Below are 7,879 nucleotides of genomic sequence, written 5' to 3'. Positions count from 1 at the left end.
CTAGTCCCCCAAATCTTTTATAGAAGCCTTGATGCAGAGACTTTCTTAGTCACCCCTCCTCTTCACCCAGAACTCAGCCATATGGAAGTGTTGGCCTTAACCTGATTCTTTTTCCTTATGGATCTCCATAACGGGAAAGTCAGAACAGATCAAGGCTAAGCACGCCTTCCTTCAATCCATGCACAATCTGCTGACCATTGATTTAAACTGGTCAATTTCCCCTCTCCTGCAAAACAAGGATATTTGCATACCTCCCTTCTGGTTTGAGCCTCTTTCCTCGTCTCCTCCCCTCCCCTCCCCGTCTCCTTCTCCTCTCCTGTCTTCTCTTCTGTCCTCTCCTCTTTGTTCTCTCCCTGTCTTTTGACTTCCTTTAGACTGTCTCATGCATCCAGTGCTTTTGGTCTCATGAGACTTTGTCTCCAATGTCCTCAAACCTACTCACTGTAGGCACTTGGAGACAATCTCAAGTTAACTTTGTAATTCTGCCTCTAATCCTGTTTGCTGTCTTTCATGTGCCCGGTGGCGAATGGCCTTTCTACTTAGTATTCCTCCTAGCCATACAGTTGGGCTTCGCCTAAGCATCATCCTAGACCTAACCTATCAGATCAGGCCAACATCCAGGCTCCAGGCACATCATCTGCCACCTCTCTGCACACATGTGCCACCATACGCTGGAATGTGTCTCACTCTAAATATGTGTTATGTGTCCCAGGACTGCAGTCTTTGTTGAGCACCCTTACCTTTCAAGAATCCACTAAGATTGCTGGGGCTCTTCCAGAAAGTGTAAAATTAATTATGCGGGAAGAGAGCTCAGTGTTTTCTAACTAAATAAATAAATTGGGTGTGCAAATGAATGAATGTACGAATGAATGAACGAACAAATGACTAAGAGTTAGATGAACTAATATATTCCTAGACACCACCCCCAAGGCAAAAATCAGGTTTTACCTGTCGATGGCTGCCACCAAAATCCATAATATTCATGAGTTTAGGTTTTGGCACATTGCATTGTCTTAGTCTTCAAGTTGCCTAAGAAATGATATAGAAAATGAATTCAAGTAGTGACAAGTTCGTGTAGTGCATAATTGAAGTTCTGAAAACTCAGAAATGAGAGTAAAAGCAGTATTTTTCCTTGGCCCCTTAGATTTCATGGAGAAGCATCAGAAAGAGTGGGAAGATGGTAACATTCATTTCAAATAAAAAAAAAAAAACTTCAGGGATCGCCACAATTACAAATAGTTTTTTCCTATGATTTTCAAATGTAATTTCAGTTTTGAACTCCAAATGCAATTTCACAGGCACAGAAGTTAAGTGTATGGGATTCGTTCCCGTGAAGCTGGAAGGAGTCAAAGTGGACGGGGGTTTCTAGGTTCAACAGCGCGTATCCATGAGACCATAAACACCTGAAACGTGGTCTGGCCAATGCTGAACAATATCTTTGTCAAGGAGGGTAATTAGTCCTTGCCAGACCATGGCTTATTGAGGGATGTACATGGGGTAAACGTTTAACCCAAGCAGACAAAGAGATGCACCTCAGAAGATGGCGGGATGGGGTGCGCGGAGTGGACCCAAATTGCACAGTGAAGGGAGCTGTCGGGGAAAGAATCGCTCCTGTGTGGACTAGTCAGGTTTGAGGGGGATAATGTGTCCAATGCACCACTTAAGTTCTCTGTTGAGCATTTAGCTGTTAAACCATAAGAGATTCATATAAAAGCAGGAAGAGCAGCTGGGGGACTTCTTATATAGAGGTTAGCTTTAAAAATCAATTTTCCATAAGGGAAATGGAAAGGGTGTAGAGAGTGAGGTAAAGTGACGACTCACCACACTCCATATTCAAAGTACATGTGGGACAGTTGCTAGGGTTAAAGGGGGGGGGGACCTTCTGTGTGGAAGGTCAAAATAAATAAAAACTGCCTTGTAATAGCATAAGGTCTTTAGCACAAACAAAATCAAAGGAAATAGGGCCTAAATCAGCTACCTCGCTTCAAATGAACCCAAATCCATGCAGACACCTGGCAAAATCGTTTTAATTTCCATGCTTCTTTCATTTCCTTTATGAAAGTCACAGAAAGAATTGCTAAAACACCCCCTTGTGTTCTTAAAATATCCCCCAAGAAAGGAACTATAGTCTCAGCACAGTTCAGCCTTGGCATCAGAATGGAGGATCTCGGGTCATTTGGCCTAATTGCCATTTAGGGCTTGCTTCTAATGACAGAATTCCTATTGTTAGTGGCTTACAATACTGTGTTTTGTCTGGTGAAACATCGTATAGTTCGGCAACATTCTAAAATGAATTCATCCAGGAACGGAATGCTTATATTTCGAGTAACAGGCTGTGTTTTTCTAAGCCAGCTGCTCTCAACCTGTGGGTCTTGACCCCTTGAGGGATTGGATGATCCTTTCAGAGAGTTGCCTAAGACCATCTGCATATCAGATATTTTCAATATGCAGTAGCAAAATTGCATTCATAAGGTAGCAGTGAGGTAAGATTATGTTTAGGGGGTCAACACAACATGAGGAGCTATATTAAAGGGTCACAGAATTAGGAAGGTTGAGAACAACCACTCTAAACAAACCCCAAGGTCAATTAATGTGGGCTGTAAAACCCTCAAATGCAGCAGTGTCCTCCCAAGTCCCTGCTACTGAAGATCGAATGCCAGGCCTTGACTTAAAGTTACTTGAAGCTGAAAGTGAGCCCTCAGAGACCGACATGCTCTTCCTGTTTAACATCACAACAGTTGATTTGGTCCCACACTTGTCAGTGAAACACTGGGAGTTATCTGACGTCAAGACCTGGGTAAAGGAGCTAACAGGCCCCTTCTGAGAGCAATGGCTTTGAGGAAATGACTATGGCCCTTCCTTCTGGAAGGTAAGGGAGAAGTCCTCTAAAATATCATCAAACTAGAAGATTCAGATTTGCCTCCTACCTCATCTTCAGATGCTGGTGTCTTATGAATCCTTCCATAAGCCTACATCATCTTTACACACCCTTTTAAAATTAAGGGAAAGCTGTGATTGTGTATTTCTTGTACACACACACACACACACACACACACACACACACACACAAGGTTGCTGAAAAATTAACATTTGGGGAGAAGAACTGGGGCTTCCATTCCTTGGCTTCCCCGCTCCCCAAATCATAACCTCCTAGTTGACACTTCCACAAATTAGAAGAGGGATGGGTATCTGACTGGAGAACCTCTTGAGAGGGGAGGGGGTCCTGCACTTCTCCACCATCTTGCCTTGTGAGCTTCACCTTTCTGCCCCAGGAGAGGTTGATCTGAAGCCACTCTGCTCTTTGTCACCTTCACTGAAAACTTGGTTAAAGAGTATGAGGAAGATGAGACCAGCTGTAAGTCTGAGCCCCGGTCTTGGTAAGGGAGGACCTAGGGGACTGGAGGAGACATTCCATTTAACTCCCGTTCTTTCCCATCAGGCCTGTAACTGGAGGGTGTCCTGGGCAACCTCTGAGAGAGGCCTGAGGCCTCCTGTTGGGCCATTGCATAGCTCTGGAAATGTTATTTCCGTGAACTGCAAGATAAGAGGAACTGGTCAAAGGTAACAGAGAAAGGTTGGCTAGACAAGGCCACCATAGAAACTCTTTGCAACCCTTTTCTCCAACTGGCTCTCTGAGTGTGGAAGCTGCTGAGACTTGGCCACTAGGCAAGATGAACTGAGAAAACCATTCATAGAGAATACTGAACTATCTGCCACACACTGTAGGTCACCTGACCACTCTCAACCTCTTCTAACTGACACTTGATTTGAAGATTCCGGGGTGACTTCGAACTTGACTCAGACTGCTATCATTCCCATCTACGGTGAGGACAGGTTTTCGTGCCTGTCTAATTCCAGGAGGATATGGATTTAGGATGCAGTCTGTGCCATTTGAGACTTATTAAGGAGATTTACCTTCTCCTTAATTTCATGCCACATTCCTCCCTCCCATCCCTCCAGATAATCTTTGTTCATGTTCACTCTGCCAGGGGCACCGGGAGACAGTTCTGAGTGGACACAGTGGCCCCTGCCTTTTGGCATCTGGGAGAGGCCAAGCACAGTTGTGCTGGCGCCATGTTTGCCCTAGAGACTGTACCACGTGGTCCTCTTCACTATGCTCTCAGAGGATACTTAAGCTGTTAGGTAAGAGTGTCCCTGTCACAGCACACCTCCTTTTCTTCCTCCTCCACCTGCTTCCTGTCCATCCCTAAATATGGGTGTAGTTATCTGTGTTCTTGAACCAAATATTCAGAAGAGGGTGCAGGGAAAACCAGCTTTAGACCAGACTTTCCTGTAACAGAAAGTTAAGTTGCAAAGAAAAGGTGGTGTTTGAAAAGTACAGGACCTCCCATCCCTGGATAAGAGGTTCCAGTGAGACACCTGTCCCTTTTCTGAATTGTTCAGGGAACATTATGAAAAAATGGGGTGGAAAGACTACAAGAACCAAAGGGTGGGGAGATGTGCCCCAAAAAACTATCTTCCAGACATGCTGTAGCCATTGCATTGATAAGGTCACTGCACTGTAGCTGTCTATGTAAGACTAGCACAAACTTGGACGGTTTAACAGTTCATCACGAATGGGGGAGGGACCCTGAGGCCTCACCTCTCCCTGAGGAACTCTTGGCAACTAGTGGTTATTGGAGGAGAGATGTCATTTTCTTCAGCAGTGCATCATGTTCCAGCAGTTTCCCCGGCTCCAGTACATTACCCACCACCCATTCTTGGGAAAGAAACTCTAATTGAACTCAGTGGGCCACAGACAAAAGGAGCCATGAGAGTAGCACAGCAGAGATTTGTGGAGAAGAAGAATTCCAGTAGGGGGTGAGACGAGAAGAGGATGAAATTGAAATTCGTTATATAAATGTATGAAACTATCAAACAAAATTTAAAATGAGTGTCCTTGTCACAAGGGCACCAAGGCAGGAGTAAACTCTCCTTCCTTTCAGGATTCCATACACCTTTTCCACACTGAGGTTCCCAACCTAATACATTTGGGTGTCATCTCTTATGTGTGTGGACTCTAAACACATATTGGTCTTAGGTACGTCAGACAACTACTGAGACAGCAGTATCGTAACGTACACCATTGTGGCTATGAACTTAAGATTTCAGACCTGGAAAACCAGACAAACTAGTCCAAACACAGACATCCCTACCAAGCAAGGACTTGTAACTCACCATGAGGCCAGATCCCTTCTCTCAAACCCTTTAGAAGGGCTATGCACACAATAATCAAGACTCTTTGCGGGGTTGGGGATTTAGCTCAGTGGTAGAGCGCTTGCCTAGCAAGTGCAAGGCCCTGGGTTCGGTCCCCAGCTCCGAAAAAAAGAAAAAAGAAAAAAAAGACTCTTTGCCTTTACCATTCTTGACCTTGTTTCCTTTTCAAAGAAATCTTATTCATACAGAAGAAATAGCACTGGCAATAGAGGTCACCTCCACAAAATGCAGGGGGACAGGCATCTTCAGTTCTAGGCAGAAGAGACCTAGAGGTTCCAGGAAGTCTTGTCTGCCTAAAGCAGAACACTACCAGTAGGGGTCATATTTAGAGGCAAACATGGCAGATGTGATCTGTCCTGCCCACCACTATGTATAGGAATGGCCCGGTTCTTCTAAAAAAATATATACCAGCAACAAAAAGGCCCTGGTGCATCAAGTGTCTTTGCTGGGAGTCACAGACCTTCTTGAGTCAGCCAAGCTTCTTTTGTTAGTCCATTTCCGAGGGATACTTGTGCCACTTGTAACCCTGAGGGGCTTGCCTGGGGCCCCCAGACAACACTTGTACTTGACTGGTTGGTGTTTTTACACTTTTGTGGGGTATTCCCCCGTGTTCCACATTCTTTTGCATGCCCAGCATCAATCTGAGCATTCTGGTTATCTGTGAGAAGCTAGACAAGGGGAATGAACCAGCTGCTGAGTGATTGTTTCTGTGCTATGCCTAACAACGCTCTTTGTTTCTGACCCGGGACTCTGTCCACAAAACAGTAGCCGGCTGGCTTGCTAGCTTGTAAGAAGAGCAAAGTCAAATACAAGACCAGTCTTTAATCTTACTGTAGAAACCAATTTGAAATTATTCTGTATTTCTTTCCCCAGACTACAGACAAAGGCAAGATGAATGATGTTTGTGTAGTATATCTCTATTTCCAGTTCTACAGGGAGCCTGTCCTGGACAAACTGACAGATGTCTCTCAGTAAATAGACAGGAGGAGCAGTGGTATCTAAGCATAAAACTCTTCGAACATGGAGTCTGAAGGATGGACTGACCGTTTGCAATGATATCTCCTAGCAACCATCAAATCCACAACAATGTATTGAGTACCTGCAGAGCAGGCCTCTTTATGATTGGTGTCTAAAGTTATCACATTGAAATGGTGGGCCCTCCATGTTCCAAGTCTCAAAGTACTTGCACATACATCTGTCGCTCAACAAAACTCAGGGAGTCACCTAAGACCCTGTTGTCACCCCTATGTGTAGCCAACAATAAACACAAGTGACAGCTGTGGTTTATTAAAGACTGTGTTCCACACACTCTTACACATGCTAACTTGTTCGCCATCATAGTGGCTTTGTGTGATTGTTCTCACTTTATGACTGATTAAAGTGAAGCGCAAAGAGATAAATACACTCTTAATCACCCTGCTCCTGGTTGGCAGTGTTGGAGTAAGAATTAGCAGTCAAACTCTAGGTCACAGCACGTACTACTGGAATGGACCACCTAAAGAGGAAAATGAATCAAGGAGAGAAGGCCATTGTGTAGAGATCATGTGACCAGGGACAGAGCCGAGATCCACACCTAGCTAGCTTATGAACATTGCTGGGTCTCCAAACCAACACCTATATCCAATAATCACAGTGTGCCCACAGGTGCACCTTGAGATGTTCCTGTGATCTGAAGAATGTAACTCTTCCACCTCAGGTTTCTGGTGACTCTTGATAATGTCCCCATGCCCAGTGGTCACTGCTGATGCCATCTTCCAGTAGCCCACAATTTCAAATGAACTAGCTGAAGAGGGCTGGTTCTTACAACACGAGAGTCCTCCACTGGTGCCTCTCGACCTTAAGGCATGATTCAGAGAAAGAGGTTCTGAGGCAAAGGGCAGGCTGAGGAGTTCTAGTCCTAGCACTGAATGACTCAGAGTCAGTCACTTCCCTTCTAGGAACAATTTTATCAGGGAAAGGATGAGACCCAGAAGCCTCTGAAGCCCCCTCTCCTCATTGTGTCCTCCCAGAACACAACCTGTGACTGTTTTGAAGACCCCTTCTACATCCCTGAGCCTACCTTGAGCCACTCCTGGGCTTCCCAATAAGTCATACATCAAGACTTTTCTGTCCTGTGTTTTACCCTCTCAGGACCCTGTGCTTATCTGTGACTAAGAATGCTTCTATTTTTTATCACAGAAGTTAAAATGATTGTCATTTCTTAATAATTTCATTCTCCCAGGAGACCTCATGCCTCAATTCTCTTTCCTTTTCTCATCTTTTCTTTTTCAACATAACCTTTTTTTTATTGATTCTCTCGAAGTTTCACACTACGTGCCACAATCCTATTTCCTTCCCAGACCTTCCTTGTCTGCCCTCCTGCTTGTGACCTCCCCACTAAAAATATTTTTAAAATAATAGAGTTAAAAGTCTAATTTGTGCTATTTTACATACTCACTGAAACATGGTCAAATTCTCAGCGGCCTGTCCCTTTAATAGAACTGAGTCCTTCCCTCCTGCACCTTCACTGGAAGCCATCAATTTTGGAGAGCTAACTTCAGCATCCTTCTCACCACACTTCTGAAGAGTTCTCTTCAGTGGCTTCTGTTCTAGGCTGTTACCTTTGGGGAGAGAGGGGTTGTGAGGGATAAGAGGTGTCCCAGAAGTCTTCCACACCCCTTCC

General features: G+C 44.6%; 1 long non-coding RNA gene across 2 annotated transcripts; it reads left to right on the top strand.

Annotated features, from left to right (window-relative positions):
* Positions 1–3,431: 3,431 nt before the first annotated feature.
* On the top strand, positions 3,432–7,623 carry LOC108348556 (uncharacterized). Of its 2 annotated transcripts, none has more exons than XR_005495891.2 (3): positions 3,432–3,561; positions 3,990–4,143; positions 6,091–7,295. It is a non-coding gene; the product is annotated as an uncharacterized LOC108348556 (long non-coding RNA). The 2 variants fall into 2 exon arrangements; XR_001841920.3 differs by lacking the exon at positions 3,432–3,561 and adding an exon at positions 3,596–3,824 and having other exon boundaries at positions 6,091–7,623.
* Positions 7,624–7,879: the final 256 nt, after the last annotated feature.

The sequence above is a fragment of the Rattus norvegicus genome, chromosome 17, assembly GCF_036323735.1.
Source record: "Rattus norvegicus strain BN/NHsdMcwi chromosome 17, GRCr8, whole genome shotgun sequence".
NCBI lineage: Eukaryota > Metazoa > Chordata > Mammalia > Rodentia > Muridae > Rattus > Rattus norvegicus.
The sequence above is the reverse complement of the archived record's forward strand: the minus strand, read 5'-3'. Positions and strand labels throughout refer to the sequence as shown.